We start from the raw sequence: 17,655 nt of genomic DNA on the forward strand, positions 1-17,655 counted from the left end.
CTTTTCGTGGTAGGTAGAGGTGAAAGAAGGTGCGGGTGTGAATAGGTCTCCAGCTACGAAAGCAAAATTAATTTAAAATTTAACAAGGTTATATTTTCTTCTCAAAAACAAGAAATAACAAGCATGGCAGGTACAAAGTAGCAAGTCAAAAAGGGTAGTTACAATATTTACAGGAATTGGGCTTCGCGCCCTGATTTTACACAGCTTGGGCAATCAGCTCAGTTTTACCCCAAACACGAGTTTTAACAGAGGGGCAGAAAACCCCATTCATACCTAGGAGCCCTTGCTCCAAATTACACAGAAAAGCCTCCACGAGGCATACAACACTTAATTTTCAAAAGAGCCACTCGCTCTCAAAATTTAAGCCTCTCTCAGGCCACACCAAACTCCACCTTCAAGTTGTCCTCACTGGACATAGACACAGGGGTACAATACCCAACCTACTGAGGTCTATTAAATGAAATGGGGCAATTACATGACCTCTAAAATAACAATTTGAGAGGAGGCAATCTGCACTCCTAATACACTTGTTTTTTTTTAAAAAAACCTAATCTGGCTCTAGGCCACTAACGCAAGGGCTAATCCCATACTACCGAGGTGACTTTAGAAAAGAGCAATTTGTTTTACATTAACGAAGAATAGGTTGAGAAAATAAGTTCACCTCAAGACAATGTGAGTGGGAGCTCGAGAGGGTTAGCACTCTCTATCCCAAAATGCAGCTTACAAGAGAATAGAAGAAAAGATCGTTACATTTTAGGAAAAGGTTACATGGAGGAACGCTTCGCACCCGCCCCGAGAGTTAAACTGCTGAGCTAGCAAAGAAAGAATTTATTAATCGGCCATTACCTTATTGATGACCGCTGCCGAGGAAAGAGGCGCTTCCCGCCTCCTGCTATGTACTTTATACACTGAAAGATGGAACAGAAGTGGCCCGGAGACCCTAAAATCAGCAGTTTATATCCTCTCGCGGAAGGTTCTAGGCGTTAGGGGAATGAAAACACCCTCCCACAAACTTTTTATTGGCTCGGGTACAGAAACATATCCAAGTTGGGGGAAGATACATCGGATTGGTCGGAAATAACTCAAAGAAATTCAGGATTGGTTAAATGCAAAACAAGGGGAAAGAGAGGGGTATACAGCCAACTTAAACAATAACTGAAAATTTTTTTTAGCAAAGACAAACATTTGAAATAAAAATTTCTCCAACAAAATAGTTCTTTGACTCCGCACTAGGGTGCACTATTGTTGATCTTCAGTAGTGTCCTCTAGAAGAGAAAGTTCACACTTCTTACTTCAAGCGAAACAAAAACACATCAAAAATGACACAGTTCAAAAACTCAAAATTTTCCACGTGGTGACATCTTCTGAGAAGGTAAAGAATTAATAGCGTAGATAAAGTTCAGACTTCCTCCAGCAGAGGAGTTTCAACTGGCGCACATTTTAAATTAGCGGAGTGGAGGTGTACCTCCCGGTACAATTATTATTATTATTATTATTATTAAACATAAACTTGAACACAGTCACTCTATTAATTCATGATTGCACACAAAGATACTTCAAATCTTTATTCTGCAAATGCACGCGATTTTCGACCACCCTCAAAAGCAGTAGTCAAACCGGTTTTTGTGCTACTGTGCGAGACCAGCGATCTGATCAGCCTTTGCATAGCAACTGAGAGGAGCGAATGTACAGTAACTAGTAACTGGGATGCACCATAATAAATTCAGACACCATTTTCGCACTCATTAGCGTATACGAGCATAGGCCTACTGTAGTGTGGAATTTAAATATTCAAAAGTTTCTTCGCATCTGTTCATAATCAGTGGCTCGTTTAGGTTAGGCCTACATAAACAATGTTGTAGATATATAGGCATGCTATAAAAGTGAGGAAAGCACTGAGTTACTTGTTCACTCTCGCACTAACTCTGGCTTTCGGTGATGCTATGAGGACAAACGGCTGGGAGTGCAAAAGTAGAGGCCGAGGCTTTAATTCAGTTATAGCTCCGGGATTTTCCTGGTGTGAAAATAGGAAACCACGGACTGCCGAAAGTGAAGCTCAAACCCACACCTTCCGAAAACAACCTTACAGGTATGAGACATGTACCACGTAGCCAAGTCACTTTGTGAAAGCAGAACGCTTCAACCAGACTTTGCCTCCAGACGAAAACCTGAGAGGGAAGGTGCCTCTCCCATCAGTTAGTTGAACAACGAAACTGAATTGGCCTCGGGAAAAGGGCAAGGCAGTGGATAGTTTTAATGTTCTGTTATTTCCAAGTTCTTATTTTCGTGACTCAATAAAAGAGCATAATGTAACATTTGTTCAACGTTAGGCGGAATGATTACTACAATAAGCTGACGGGAAGTTGAAGCTTGTGATAGAGTTTGCCACTCGTGTTAACATCACATCTTCCCCCGCCCTCACTGTTCCTCGCGCCTCTGTTGACAAGAGTACATTACCATAACACGAGAACAGTCACACAAGGACACAATTAGCAAGGAAGAGGCAAGCTGCCCAACTACCACGAGGTTAAAGTGATGAAGTGTTTTGTGAGCCAGAACTTCCTCGTCCATCAAAAACAAAGATCACGGCAATTAGATTTATAAATGATGATAGGTACAGTCCCCATAACAACTACTGGCCTTAGGAATACCTGGAATACTGAGAGATAAGCCCTGGAAAGAGTTCCTTAACGTATCAGGAATACATCAATTAACATGTCCCTCTCCGATTTTAGTATTGCCGTGCTATGAACGGTGGCATGCTGGCCTTCAGAATCGAAGCTATCTGGTTCCATTTCGATTCATTCTGGTGCTGCTGTCGCTAAGCCGAGTGACACATGTGACAAGACTACTGGGTTTCTGAGCTCAAGTTGGCTGGTTCGATTCCATCTCAGTACAGGATATATTTGAAGGAGCTAAAAAAGTCAGCATCCCGTCGACAGATTTACTGGCACGTAAAAGAACTGCGGAACAACATTCCGGCATCACTACATCTCCGGAAACCCTAAGAGTAGTTAGTGTGACATTGTTGGTCATGTGCTATTTGATGGTACTAAAGCAAATTCAACGCACTGGCGTCTCCAAAATGCTAAAAAGTAAGAAGTGGGACGTAAAGCTAGTAAGATACTGAAACCGTACAGTGTCCTGTACAGCTCCATGGGAATGATATGGGCTTTATACTCCATTAAAATTACTCCTAAAGGTCGCGTCATAGGTAGCAGTATGGGCGAAGGGCATCGAGCGGCGGCATGCCAGAATGGAACCCGCGAAAAGAGCACTTGCCAGACAATGGAAAGACAAAGGAACAGCCAAGCCCTCGCGGAAATACGCTCTCAACGTGCAGAGAGAGATAGAAAGGGGACGCGATGCTGGAGTAGTCAGATACGCCCCGAGGTGGAGCCTAGCTTCCCAGAGTTCCAAACGAACATAAGGAACTTCCGGTTTTTTATGCACATGTCACGGGTGCCAACGTCGCGTAAAACGGGGCGATATTTTAATCCAGACATAGGAAAATTATGTGAGACACACCATTGAATAGAGCGGAATTTTCTGCGTTCTCCAGACTAAAAATATGTAATAACTTATGCAGGGGAAGAAATGAGGTCACCAGCTGTCAAGATGTAACATATCGCTAACACATGTGGGCATAGCGGCGTCACCCACGCCAAGAATCGCGCTTAGGAGATAGCTCCACCCCCCAGAGGACGCTATGAATTAATCAAAGGCGGGAAGCAAATTACATAAAAACTGCTGATCGGAGATCCGGCACGCCTGGCTCAATTGAAAGAGGAGACAGAGGGCTACAAGATGCACTATTCAAATATCGTCAATTCTTGGTACGAAAGGAGCTCTTGTTCTTAATGAACCGTGAACGTTGACGCCTCCGAGCTTCCGGCGGGTAAGATAATATAAGCCGGGCAGGCCATTGTAGAGACAGTTGTTCTTTTACGGGTCGGTGAGGAGGACACTATATCCCGCGGTGCCCCAGTTTAAGTCAGAAACCCTTGACCGTGTATTGAAAGCGCCATTGTGTCCAGCACGCTTTGTGAAGTGAACGGGAGGCCAAACGAGCCTAGGTATTGTTCCTGTGCTGCGTGTCAAACTAGTAAAAACAGCGAGCATATTTTACGAACAAGTATTAGAATTCGGCTGAGAAACTGCCGGTTTAATGAGTCAGTGAAATTCATAATTAGGTGTCACCCAAAGTGTTACTTCGAATCAGGGGCTCGAGTCTCGTGAGCTACCCGATTCTTATTGTGAACGCGGGTGTAAGCTCTGAAATAGAGGACGTGTGACGAGTGTAAAAGTGTTACCCAATTGGATTACTGTAAGATTTCAGCTGTGACGAGTTCCCCAGGATGTCGGACTTGTATGGACCAGGGATGAAGGACTGCACGCCCGCCACCTGCCGAGTGGTCATGGAGTACTAAGAACTTCACCATGGGTCTCCCGTGGCGGAAGAGACAACGGCCACCAAACAGATGAGTGATGTCCAAATTTAATTTCTAAGCATGACATAACCCGGGGATAGGATTAGCGTTCTTTTGTAAATATCAAATGTTGTAAGTTAATGCATGTCCTATATGGAATTTTTATTGATTTTTATAATGTTGAAGTAAAATTCAAGGGGCTAAATTCCCGGACGACTCATATTTCTTTCTTAATGATTAGCTTATCGTGAGGGTTATATTTTTAGTAAAATGTAGAATGTCCTAGCAAATATGGGAACAAGGTTAGGAGAATATTCGAGTTTCCCGTAGGGGCGGTTGGAAAAATAGTGTTGGCAAGCAGGGAAACATGTCGAAATATTGGTAGTCACTGTCCCACGAGGTTGTCAAATATGCCAGGGAAACTCATGGGTCAGTCAGATAATGCATGCCTAGCTTACAGATATAATCCGTGCATGTACATCAAGAATGAAGAAAATCCCGACCGGGAGAGGTACATACTGTGTGATCTAGATAGGTGTGAGGGACCATGTGCAAGTCTCCCGTGATTTTGATTAATTGGCCATAATGGTTTGGAGAGTTTTCTTTTAATCTATAGCCGGGGTGAGGCCCATCCCTAATCTTTGGTCAGAAGGTTTAAATATAAGTGTATTTATGTGGTATGAACGAGGAGCCATGAGAGCCCTAGGCCCAAGGGAATAAGATACGCGATATGAGACATAGTGGGACGGCTGAATGCCCGAGTAATTTACGATGAAATGAGTTAGAAATGATTGTGCCCGTAGCCGGCGCTCAGCGATAATAATGAGAGAGAATAAAAGAGTATTTCATGGGAATTCCACAATAATATGAATAAACAAATAAAATGGGCCGTGGATGTGTCCCTAAGACGAGAAGGTGACGTTTGAGGGAGAGAAGAATCTGAATGGCCGAGCGAAGTGAATGACCGGCCTCCTTTATTTTTTGTGAAGGTCTAGCTCTCGCCATCGGGACAAAAGGGTCCCGTCTCGCATTGTGTTAGGGCTTGGAGCCTGGTCTGCTCACGTTCTTTTGTTTGGGTTATATGGCTTAGCTAAGAATACTTGTATAATGATAATATCACGGTAAATTCTTTTAAAAGGTATTTAATAAATGAATAGGGATTCCCCCAGATATCCGGCGAGATGAGATTGTCGCTATTCTCGGTATCTACAGAAACCCACAGTACCTCTCGGTCGGGAGTCTGCCAGTTCGACGCCGGATTATGGTGGCGCCCATGAGCGAGCTGATTCACGCTTGCGCTTTGGGCCGGAGACAGTGATAACCATGTTGTTTCTTTCTAGGAATGGTTCTCCTGAGTGCATGAAGTGTATATATCCATATGTTTTGTGTATGTTTCGTAATGATGTGCACATATTTTTGAGTTCAAACAGAACCTATGTGCACGTTGTTTGGTTTTGGTAATAGATGAGGAGTCCGGGGTTTAGCAAAAGGGTATTTGTGTTTGTTTGTGCATTATGCAAATGTGTCTTTTAATATGATATTATGTAGCGTAGGCCCCGGTTATGTTCGTGCTTAGAACAGCTAGTAATATTTGTGTATCGGGACATCAGTTCATCTCACGGTGTGATCGACAGAATAATGTACAAATGTCATGAACGGTATGAATTAATGAGAAAAAATGAACGATAGCAAGTCGCAAAACCTCAATCATACCGTTATGCAGACGACGCCCATGGGCGATTCGTATTTTAAAATGATTATTATTTTCTTTTCCTCCCATATGTGGAGAGTCATTGTATAGAGCTGTATCAACCTTTTTAAATTGTCATATTTGAATAAATTTGCATTCGTACCCCTATTAAATGGTTCTTGTCATTTGTAGCAGTGTTAAGCAGTATCCAATAGGCATTTGAACCCAGAGATCCTACTTTCATATTATAGACATAAGGCTCCATCTTAAGTATTGTTGTTTTTGTTTTCTTTCGAACGTACCACGTCCCCAAGTGCTCAGGCTGCCGGGCCGGCACAGAAAGTAGGAAGGGGAGCGGTTCGAAGCTCGTTAAGCGATTCGACCCGCTCTTCAATCCAATCTCATCCGTGGGTGTTTACCCCGTTACGTGGAGGCATTTTTATGCGTGGGTCATCCATTCGAAGCCCGGTAGGGTGTATACTTGGCGCCCAACGTGGGGCTCGAACCCACGACCCTGAGATTAAGAGTCTCATGCTCTACCGACTGAGCTAGCCGGGCATTGTTTATAGTTTACGCTGGAGCATTTTGAGTAATAGATAGGCCGCCCACAGGGAGGATAGTGTGCTACGATGGAGTCAAATTGCCAGGTTCGTGCCACAATCTGATTACATTTGGTATCGAACGGGTTGGCAATTATTTGAAATGGAGTACCCGCCACGTAACCGAACGGATGGAGACGTTAAGCACATGTCCGAAGTGCTAAGATTCATAATTATAAATTGGATACTGCAAGGGTTGTTCAGATTGTGTGATACTCAGCAGGACTCTCATTGTCATCGTACGGGTGTGCGTAAGTCACAACTCGTGATGATAACTCACACAAGATCAGCCATGAAAGGGAGCGACGTGAATAATAAATAGGATAGGAAAATGACAAGAACAGAAAAATCATGTGTCCAGTTTAAGTGGAAATCCGCATGAGTGTCGCTCATAAATTCAAAATGGATACCCGGGACAGACTATGAAGTTGTCAGTTCGTTGGGAGATAATGTTATGGTTCTCTCAGTGTGAGGTTAAAACGGCCGGCAAAATTCTTCAAATTTCGCCAGTTACGGGTATCGGCCAAAGATTGTGCGCTGAGGTAACGGAATTTGGCAAATATAAAATTTTTTTTTGAGAGGGCTTTAGACGCCGCGGATAGAGCAGGGTACCTCAACCCATGCTCTAATTTTTGCGCAGTGACGGATGCGATGTTGCCAGTTTGAGACGGGTAATTGTCTGCTAACGTCATCTTACCAATCTCAAGGTGATAACATCCATTAGTGACTGGGGTATGCCATGTTTCCGGCATACGTAAAATCGAACCCACGGTAGGCCGCGCGCGCGTAACCGGAAAACTTATTCCAGGATAAAAGGGCTAACGTAGAATCAGTATTATTAGTGTTATTATTATTGTCAAATGATATGACGAAATTTCCTATACAATGAAGTATGACATTAATATGGTAGGGGGCGTGACACAAGCCGTTTGTAGGCCCAGTTTGGATTGATTGTTGGAATTTCGAGTAAAGTTAGGTCACGCTGAAATTTGTATTAAATATTTGAATGTATCTATGCTTTCTGTCGATCACCGGTGGTCAATTTTCTGCCCACGGGAGATCCGCTTTCTCCAAAATTGAAGTTAATATGGACATGGAGGCCATGAGGGAAATGATGTGCCAGTTATTGGCAGAACGCAAGGAAGACAGGGAACTTTTAAAGGAACGGTTAGAGGTAATGACGGAACGATTAAATCAGCAGGCAACAGACGTTAAAGCGCAGCTAGACAAGCAGGCAGCGGACTTTAAGGCGCAGTTTGACAGGCAGGCAGAGCTTTGCCAGGCTCAGGCGGCTACGAATAAGGCTTCGTTAGACGAGCTCGCAGAGGATGTGAGATTAGGTTGTGAACGTAGCGACGAGAACGCCGCGAGGCTGGAGGCAAAGATGGCCGAGGCGATAGAGGGGAAGTTAGAGGACGTCATCCAGCAAATGAAGCAAGTGGAGATTCGGGTGACAAAGAAGATCGACCTGACGGACACCAGGGTAAGCGCGTGCGAGGAAGAGATGGAGAAGGTGAGCACCCGCGTAGTGGATGTTGCAAGAGACGTGCAGGATACAAAAGCGGAAGTCCGAGAACTAAGGACGCAGACGACGGAGTCCCTCAACAAAGTGGCAAATGAACTCAGGAACAGCATAGCCCGAGTGCAGGATATTGCGACAACCCAATTCAAGGAGGTCCAGACGCAGATGTACGATGAGGTCGAGAAGCTACGGAAGGAGATGACCGAAGAAATGGGAGTCAGGCGAATTTGTAAAGTTTCTACAGAACATATAGTGAAAGCAGATGGGAACGACGGAGTAGAGAAGGTGGCCACTAAAGGGGATACCGAAATAGACGCATCCGAAACCCAGGGTGACATCGAGGTGGATGAAACTGACATACGGCGACCACCAGGCTTGGAGATGAGTGACACGCCTGGCGGAGTGTACTCAAGAGTGGAAGAGATAATGGAGATAAAAGATGACGTCGCGATAAGCCATATGGAGGCGAGAGAAGAAGTAGAAACTGAATTGGTAGGAGCAGGAACAGCGAGAATGGCTGAGGACATAGGAGCGTCAGTTGGAGATACTAGGGAGTCGAACTCAGGACTAGAAGATATGGAGTCACGTCTACATCAGGCAGATATCGAACTCAAACCAGAAGACTTAGTGGAAAGAGATGCGGCCCCAGATGTCGAAAGGGAGTGCGAGATGGAAAGGTCAAAGAATGGGGCCAGGGAGTGTGACTCGCTAATGGACATAGCAGTAGCCGTGGAACAGAGGGACACAAACTGCTGGGAGCAGGTAGTGAACTCCAGAGAAGAAAGGAAGACATTGGGTCATTTGGGAGCAGAGCTGAAAGAAGGGGGCGAGCTATTGTTAAGTACCCAGGCCATTGTGAATGGACAAGAGGCGACAGGCGTATCCCTAGCTTATAATGAAGGAAAGGTCGCTAATGTAAATGTAATGGGAGAAGTAAGTGCGAGCGCTAATTCTCGTACGGAGCTAAGTGAACAGGTGATGGAGAACAGACAGTCTCAACCAGCTGGAGAATCGAACTGGGTATCTCAGCCCAGAAGAAGGAAGAAGAATGTATTAGGTCGACGTAAAGGACGATACCGCTACAAGTACGGATGGTTCACTAGACGGAGGAAATTGCTGTCAGGAAGAGAGGAGCGACGCTACGGAAGGACCATGAGATCGCGACCCGTGCAGCGTACCCTACGTAATAACAGAGCTCAGAAGAAGGAGGACCGGTGCAGCTACGGGAACGTTAGCACAGGAAAGAAGGAAGAAGGGAAGAATTGTGAACCTCATCCTAAGGAAGGCAGAGGCAGGGGCATCCAATTAGACCCCCACGTCTCAGATTACGATCCCGGAGGGCGAAGAGAGGATCTACAGGATTGATAGCGAATTGTGGTCGCATGAGAAACTGTATATTATGTAAATAAATTTCACCATAGATGTGGGCAATTTTTTTTTGCCACATATTTTAAGGGGGCACGAATATATTATTAATTATGCATCAGATGAGACCAAGTTGGAATCAGCGGAAGCCCAGGAAGAGCAAAGCTGAACTTGTGGGAAGACAACGGTGCAAGATGTCCAGGCATAGGCCGAGAAGAGTCTGACAGCGAGGAATTATTACCATAGTTTACGGAACCCTACATTGGAACCTAGAGAATAACCCCTACGAAGTACAGTCAATGGATGGGAGAACAGAGGCCACTTACAATGCTGCAAACCTCAAACTGTACCACGCCCCAGGACAACACCCTGAAGAAGGTCCGGAGGAAGAAGAACCAGGAGAAGCCGAGGATGACGAGGACAACCCGGATCCAATGGAAGAAATGGAAGCCGATGAAGAAGATGATGCCGTGAATCACATTGTTTTGGAAGAAGGGAGCGAGTCCGAGGCATCAGCCTGTGAAGATTGTCCAGACTGCTCTGAGAGGACCAGTCTTAGGAACGCTTTAATTAATCTATGCTACCAGATACAACTGGAGAACACAGAGTTGACCGAGAAGGTCCACCAGCTTCGCGACCATCACCAATGACTACTTTCCGAGACAGTTAAAAGGGAAAGAAAAATCCCGAGTTCGTGATTTTTCTTTGATGAAGTAGGAGGAGAATGAAACCGTACAGTGTCCTGTACAGCTCCATGGGAATGATATGGGCTTTATACTCCATTAAAATTACTCCTAAAGGTCGCGTCATAGGTAGCAGTATGGGCGAAGGGCATCGAGCGGCGGCATGCCAGAATGGAACCCGCGAAAAGAGCACTTGCCAGACAATGGAAAGACAAAGGAACAGCCAAGCCCTCGCGGAAATACGCTCTCAACGTGCAGAGAGAGATAGAAAGGGGACGCGATGCTGGAGTAGTCAGATACGCCCCGAGGTGGAGCCTAGCTTCCCAGAGTTCCAAACGAACATAAGGAACTTCCGGTTTTTTATGCACATGTCACGGGTGCCAACGTCGCGTAAAACGGGGCGATATTTTAATCCAGACATAGGAAAATTATGTGAGACACACCATTGAATAGAGCGGAATTTTCTGCGTTCTCCAGACTAAAAATATGTAATAACTTATGCAGGGGAAGAAATGAGGTCACCAGCTGTCAAGATGTAACATATCGCTAACACATGTGGGCATAGCGGCGTCACCCACGCCAAGAATCGCGCTTAGGAGATAGCTCCACCCCCCAGAGGACGCTATGAATTAATCAAAGGCGGGAAGCAAATTACATAAAAACTGCTGATCGGAGATCCGGCACGCCTGGCTCAATTGAAAGAGGAGACAGAGGGCTACAAGATGCACTATTCAAATATCGTCAATTCTTGGTACGAAAGGAGCTCTTGTTCTTAATGAACCGTGAACGTTGACGCCTCCGAGCTTCCGGCGGGTAAGATAATATAAGCCGGGCAGGCCATTGTAGAGACAGTTGTTCTTTTACGGGTCGGTGAGGAGGACACTATATCCCGCGGTGCCCCAGTTTAAGTCAGAAACCCTTGACCGTGTATTGAAAGCGCCATTGTGTCCAGCACGCTTTGTGAAGTGAACGGGAGGCCAAACGAGCCTAGGTATTGTTCCTGTGCTGCGTGTCAAACTAGTAAAAACAGCGAGCATATTTTACGAACAAGTATTAGAATTCGGCTGAGAAACTGCCGGTTTAATGAGTCAGTGAAATTCATAATTAGGTGTCACCCAAAGTGTTACTTCGAATCAGGGGCTCGAGTCTCGTGAGCTACCCGATTCTTATTGTGAACGCGGGTGTAAGCTCTGAAATAGAGGACGTGTGACGAGTGTAAAAGTGTTACCCAATTGGATTACTGTAAGATTTCAGCTGTGACGAGTTCCCCAGGATGTCGGACTTGTATGGACCAGGGATGAAGGACTGCACGCCCGCCACCTGCCGAGTGGTCATGGAGTACTAAGAACTTCACCATGGGTCTCCCGTGGCGGAAGAGACAACGGCCACCAAACAGATGAGTGATGTCCAAATTTAATTTCTAAGCATGACATAACCCGGGGATAGGATTAGCGTTCTTTTGTAAATATCAAATGTTGTAAGTTAATGCATGTCCTATATGGAATTTTTATTGATTTTTATAATGTTGAAGTAAAATTCAAGGGGCTAAATTCCCGGACGACTCATATTTCTTTCTTAATGATTAGCTTATCGTGAGGGTTATATTTTTAGTAAAATGTAGAATGTCCTAGCAAATATGGGAACAAGGTTAGGAGAATATTCGAGTTTCCCGTAGGGGCGGTTGGAAAAATAGTGTTGGCAAGCAGGGAAACATGTCGAAATATTGGTAGTCACTGTCCCACGAGGTTGTCAAATATGCCAGGGAAACTCATGGGTCAGTCAGATAATGCATGCCTAGCTTACAGATATAATCCGTGCATGTACATCAAGAATGAAGAAAATCCCGACCGGGAGAGGTACATACTGTGTGATCTAGATAGGTGTGAGGGACCATGTGCAAGTCTCCCGTGATTTTGATTAATTGGCCATAATGGTTTGGAGAGTTTTCTTTTAATCTATAGCCGGGGTGAGGCCCATCCCTAATCTTTGGTCAGAAGGTTTAAATATAAGTGTATTTATGTGGTATGAACGAGGAGCCATGAGAGCCCTAGGCCCAAGGGAATAAGATACGCGATATGAGACATAGTGGGACGGCTGAATGCCCGAGTAATTTACGATGAAATGAGTTAGAAATGATTGTGCCCGTAGCCGGCGCTCAGCGATAATAATGAGAGAGAATAAAAGAGTATTTCATGGGAATTCCACAATAATATGAATAAACAAATAAAATGGGCCGTGGATGTGTCCCTAAGACGAGAAGGTGACGTTTGAGGGAGAGAAGAATCTGAATGGCCGAGCGAAGTGAATGACCGGCCTCCTTTATTTTTTGTGAAGGTCTAGCTCTCGCCATCGGGACAAAAGGGTCCCGTCTCGCATTGTGTTAGGGCTTGGAGCCTGGTCTGCTCACGTTCTTTTGTTTGGGTTATATGGCTTAGCTAAGAATACTTGTATAATGATAATATCACGGTAAATTCTTTTAAAAGGTATTTAATAAATGAATAGGGATTCCCCCAGATATCCGGCGAGATGAGATTGTCGCTATTCTCGGTATCTACAGAAACCCACAGTACCTCTCGGTCGGGAGTCTGCCAGTTCGACGCCGGATTATGGTGGCGCCCATGAGCGAGCTGATTCACGCTTGCGCTTTGGGCCGGAGACAGTGATAACCATGTTGTTTCTTTCTAGGAATGGTTCTCCTGAGTGCATGAAGTGTATATATCCATATGTTTTGTGTATGTTTCGTAATGATGTGCACATATTTTTGAGTTCAAACAGAACCTATGTGCACGTTGTTTGGTTTTGGTAATAGATGAGGAGTCCGGGGTTTAGCAAAAGGGTATTTGTGTTTGTTTGTGCATTATGCAAATGTGTCTTTTAATATGATATTATGTAGCGTAGGCCCCGGTTATGTTCGTGCTTAGAACAGCTAGTAATATTTGTGTATCGGGACATCAGTTCATCTCACGGTGTGATCGACAGAATAATGTACAAATGTCATGAACGGTATGAATTAATGAGAAAAAATGAACGATAGCAAGTCGCAAAACCTCAATCATACCGTTATGCAGACGACGCCCATGGGCGATTCGTATTTTAAAATGATTATTATTTTCTTTTCCTCCCATATGTGGAGAGTCATTGTATAGAGCTGTATCAACCTTTTTAAATTGTCATATTTGAATAAATTTGCATTCGTACCCCTATTAAATGGTTCTTGTCATTTGTAGCAGTGTTAAGCAGTATCCAATAGGCATTTGAACCCAGAGATCCTACTTTCATATTATAGACATAAGGCTCCATCTTAAGTATTGTTGTTTTTGTTTTCTTTCGAACGTACCACGTCCCCAAGTGCTCAGGCTGCCGGGCCGGCACAGAAAGTAGGAAGGGGAGCGGTTCGAAGCTCGTTAAGCGATTCGACCCGCTCTTCAATCCAATCTCATCCGTGGGTGTTTACCCCGTTACGTGGAGGCATTTTTATGCGTGGGTCATCCATTCGAAGCCCGGTAGGGTGTATACTTGGCGCCCAACGTGGGGCTCGAACCCACGACCCTGAGATTAAGAGTCTCATGCTCTACCGACTGAGCTAGCCGGGCATTGTTTATAGTTTACGCTGGAGCATTTTGAGTAATAGATAGGCCGCCCACAGGGAGGATAGTGTGCTACGATGGAGTCAAATTGCCAGGTTCGTGCCACAATCTGATTACATTTGGTATCGAACGGGTTGGCAATTATTTGAAATGGAGTACCCGCCACGTAACCGAACGGATGGAGACGTTAAGCACATGTCCGAAGTGCTAAGATTCATAATTATAAATTGGATACTGCAAGGGTTGTTCAGATTGTGTGATACTCAGCAGGACTCTCATTGTCATCGTACGGGTGTGCGTAAGTCACAACTCGTGATGATAACTCACACAAGATCAGCCATGAAAGGGAGCGACGTGAATAATAAATAGGATAGGAAAATGACAAGAACAGAAAAATCATGTGTCCAGTTTAAGTGGAAATCCGCATGAGTGTCGCTCATAAATTCAAAATGGATACCCGGGACAGACTATGAAGTTGTCAGTTCGTTGGGAGATAATGTTATGGTTCTCTCAGTGTGAGGTTAAAACGGCCGGCAAAATTCTTCAAATTTCGCCAGTTACGGGTATCGGCCAAAGATTGTGCGCTGAGGTAACGGAATTTGGCAAATATAAAATTTTTTTTTGAGAGGGCTTTAGACGCCGCGGATAGAGCAGGGTACCTCAACCCATGCTCTAATTTTTGCGCAGTGACGGATGCGATGTTGCCAGTTTGAGACGGGTAATTGTCTGCTAACGTCATCTTACCAATCTCAAGGTGATAACATCCATTAGTGACTGGGGTATGCCATGTTTCCGGCATACGTAAAATCGAACCCACGGTAGGCCGCGCGCGCGTAACCGGAAAACTTATTCCAGGATAAAAGGGCTAACGTAGAATCAGTATTATTAGTGTTATTATTATTGTCAAATGATATGACGAAATTTCCTATACAATGAAGTATGACATTAATATGGTAGGGGGCGTGACACAAGCCGTTTGTAGGCCCAGTTTGGATTGATTGTTGGAATTTCGAGTAAAGTTAGGTCACGCTGAAATTTGTATTAAATATTTGAATGTATCTATGCTTTCTGTCGATCACCGGTGGTCAATTTTCTGCCCACGGGAGATCCGCTTTCTCCAAAATTGAAGTTAATATGGACATGGAGGCCATGAGGGAAATGATGTGCCAGTTATTGGCAGAACGCAAGGAAGACAGGGAACTTTTAAAGGAACGGTTAGAGGTAATGACGGAACGATTAAATCAGCAGGCAACAGACGTTAAAGCGCAGCTAGACAAGCAGGCAGCGGACTTTAAGGCGCAGTTTGACAGGCAGGCAGAGCTTTGCCAGGCTCAGGCGGCTACGAATAAGGCTTCGTTAGACGAGCTCGCAGAGGATGTGAGATTAGGTTGTGAACGTAGCGACGAGAACGCCGCGAGGCTGGAGGCAAAGATGGCCGAGGCGATAGAGGGGAAGTTAGAGGACGTCATCCAGCAAATGAAGCAAGTGGAGATTCGGGTGACAAAGAAGATCGACCTGACGGACACCAGGGTAAGCGCGTGCGAGGAAGAGATGGAGAAGGTGAGCACCCGCGTAGTGGATGTTGCAAGAGACGTGCAGGATACAAAAGCGGAAGTCCGAGAACTAAGGACGCAGACGACGGAGTCCCTCAACAAAGTGGCAAATGAACTCAGGAACAGCATAGCCCGAGTGCAGGATATTGCGACAACCCAATTCAAGGAGGTCCAGACGCAGATGTACGATGAGGTCGAGAAGCTACGGAAGGAGATGACCGAAGAAATGGGAGTCAGGCGAATTTGTAAAGTTTCTACAGAACATATAGTGAAAGCAGATGGGAACGACGGAGTAGAGAAGGTGGCCACTAAAGGGGATACCGAAATAGACGCATCCGAAACCCAGGGTGACATCGAGGTGGATGAAACTGACATACGGCGACCACCAGGCTTGGAGATGAGTGACACGCCTGGCGGAGTGTACTCAAGAGTGGAAGAGATAATGGAGATAAAAGATGACGTCGCGATAAGCCATATGGAGGCGAGAGAAGAAGTAGAAACTGAATTGGTAGGAGCAGGAACAGCGAGAATGGCTGAGGACATAGGAGCGTCAGTTGGAGATACTAGGGAGTCGAACTCAGGACTAGAAGATATGGAGTCACGTCTACATCAGGCAGATATCGAACTCAAACCAGAAGACTTAGTGGAAAGAGATGCGGCCCCAGATGTCGAAAGGGAGTGCGAGATGGAAAGGTCAAAGAATGGGGCCAGGGAGTGTGACTCGCTAATGGACATAGCAGTAGCCGTGGAACAGAGGGACACAAACTGCTGGGAGCAGGTAGTGAACTCCAGAGAAGAAAGGAAGACATTGGGTCATTTGGGAGCAGAGCTGAAAGAAGGGGGCGAGCTATTGTTAAGTACCCAGGCCATTGTGAATGGACAAGAGGCGACAGGCGTATCCCTAGCTTATAATGAAGGAAAGGTCGCTAATGTAAATGTAATGGGAGAAGTAAGTGCGAGCGCTAATTCTCGTACGGAGCTAAGTGAACAGGTGATGGAGAACAGACAGTCTCAACCAGCTGGAGAATCGAACTGGGTATCTCAGCCCAGAAGAAGGAAGAAGAATGTATTAGGTCGACGTAAAGGACGATACCGCTACAAGTACGGATGGTTCACTAGACGGAGGAAATTGCTGTCAGGAAGAGAGGAGCGACGCTACGGAAGGACCATGAGATCGCGACCCGTGCAGCGTACCCTACGTAATAACAGAGCTCAGAAGAAGGAGGACCGGTGCAGCTACGGGAACGTTAGCACAGGAAAGAAGGAAGAAGGGAAGAATTGTGAACCTCATCCTAAGGAAGGCAGAGGCAGGGGCATCCAATTAGACCCCCACGTCTCAGATTACGATCCCGGAGGGCGAAGAGAGGATCTACAGGATTGATAGCGAATTGTGGTCGCATGAGAAACTGTATATTATGTAAATAAATTTCACCATAGATGTGGGCAATTTTTTTTTCGCCACATATTTTAAGGGGGCACGAATATATTATTAATTATGCATCAGATGAGACCAAGTTGGAATCAGCGGAAGCCCAGGAAGAGCAAAGCTGAACTTGTGGGAAGACAACGGTGCAAGATGTCCAGGCATAGGCCGAGAAGAGTCTGACAGCGAGGAATTATTACCATAGTTTACGGAACCCTACATTGGAACCTAGAGAATAACCCCTACGAAGTACAGTCAATGGATGGGAGAACAGAGGCCACTTACAATGCTGCAAACCTCAAACTGTACCACGCCCCAGGACAACACCCTGAAGAAGGTCCGGAGGAAGAAGAACCAGGAGAAGCCGAGGATGACGAGGACAACCCGGATCCAATGGAAGAAATGGAAGCCGATGAAGAAGATGATGCCGTGAATCACATTGTTTTGGAAGAAGGGAGCGAGTCCGAGGCATCAGCCTGTGAAGATTGTCCAGACTGCTCTGAGAGGACCAGTCTTAGGAACGCTTTAATTAATCTATGCTACCAGATACAACTGGAGAACACAGAGTTGACCGAGAAGGTCCACCAGCTTCGCGACCATCACCAATGACTACTTTCCGAGACAGTTAAAAGGGAAAGAAAAATCCCGAGTTCGTGATTTTTCTTTGATGAAGTAGGAGGAGAATGAAACCGTACAGTGTCCTGTACAGCTCCATGGGAATGATATGGGCTTTATACTCCATTAAAATTACTCCTAAAGGTCGCGTCATAGGTAGCAGTATGGGCGAAGGGCATCGAGCGGCG

General features: G+C 45.3%; 2 non-coding genes across 2 annotated transcripts; both read right to left on the minus strand.

Annotated features, from left to right (window-relative positions):
* Positions 1 to 6,605: 6,605 nt before the first annotated feature.
* On the minus strand, positions 6,606 to 6,678 carry TRNAK-CUU (transfer RNA lysine (anticodon CUU)). Its single transcript has one exon. It is a non-coding gene; the product is annotated as a tRNA-Lys (tRNA).
* Positions 6,679 to 13,809: 7,131 nt separating this feature from the next.
* TRNAK-CUU (transfer RNA lysine (anticodon CUU)) lies at positions 13,810 to 13,882 on the minus strand. The gene has a single exon. It is a non-coding gene; the product is annotated as a tRNA-Lys (tRNA).
* Between the last annotated feature and the right edge of the window lie 3,773 nt (positions 13,883 to 17,655).

Source organism: Anabrus simplex, chromosome 1, assembly GCF_040414725.1.
Source record: "Anabrus simplex isolate iqAnaSimp1 chromosome 1, ASM4041472v1, whole genome shotgun sequence".
In the NCBI taxonomy this organism is placed as follows: Eukaryota; Metazoa; Arthropoda; class Insecta; order Orthoptera; family Tettigoniidae; genus Anabrus; species Anabrus simplex.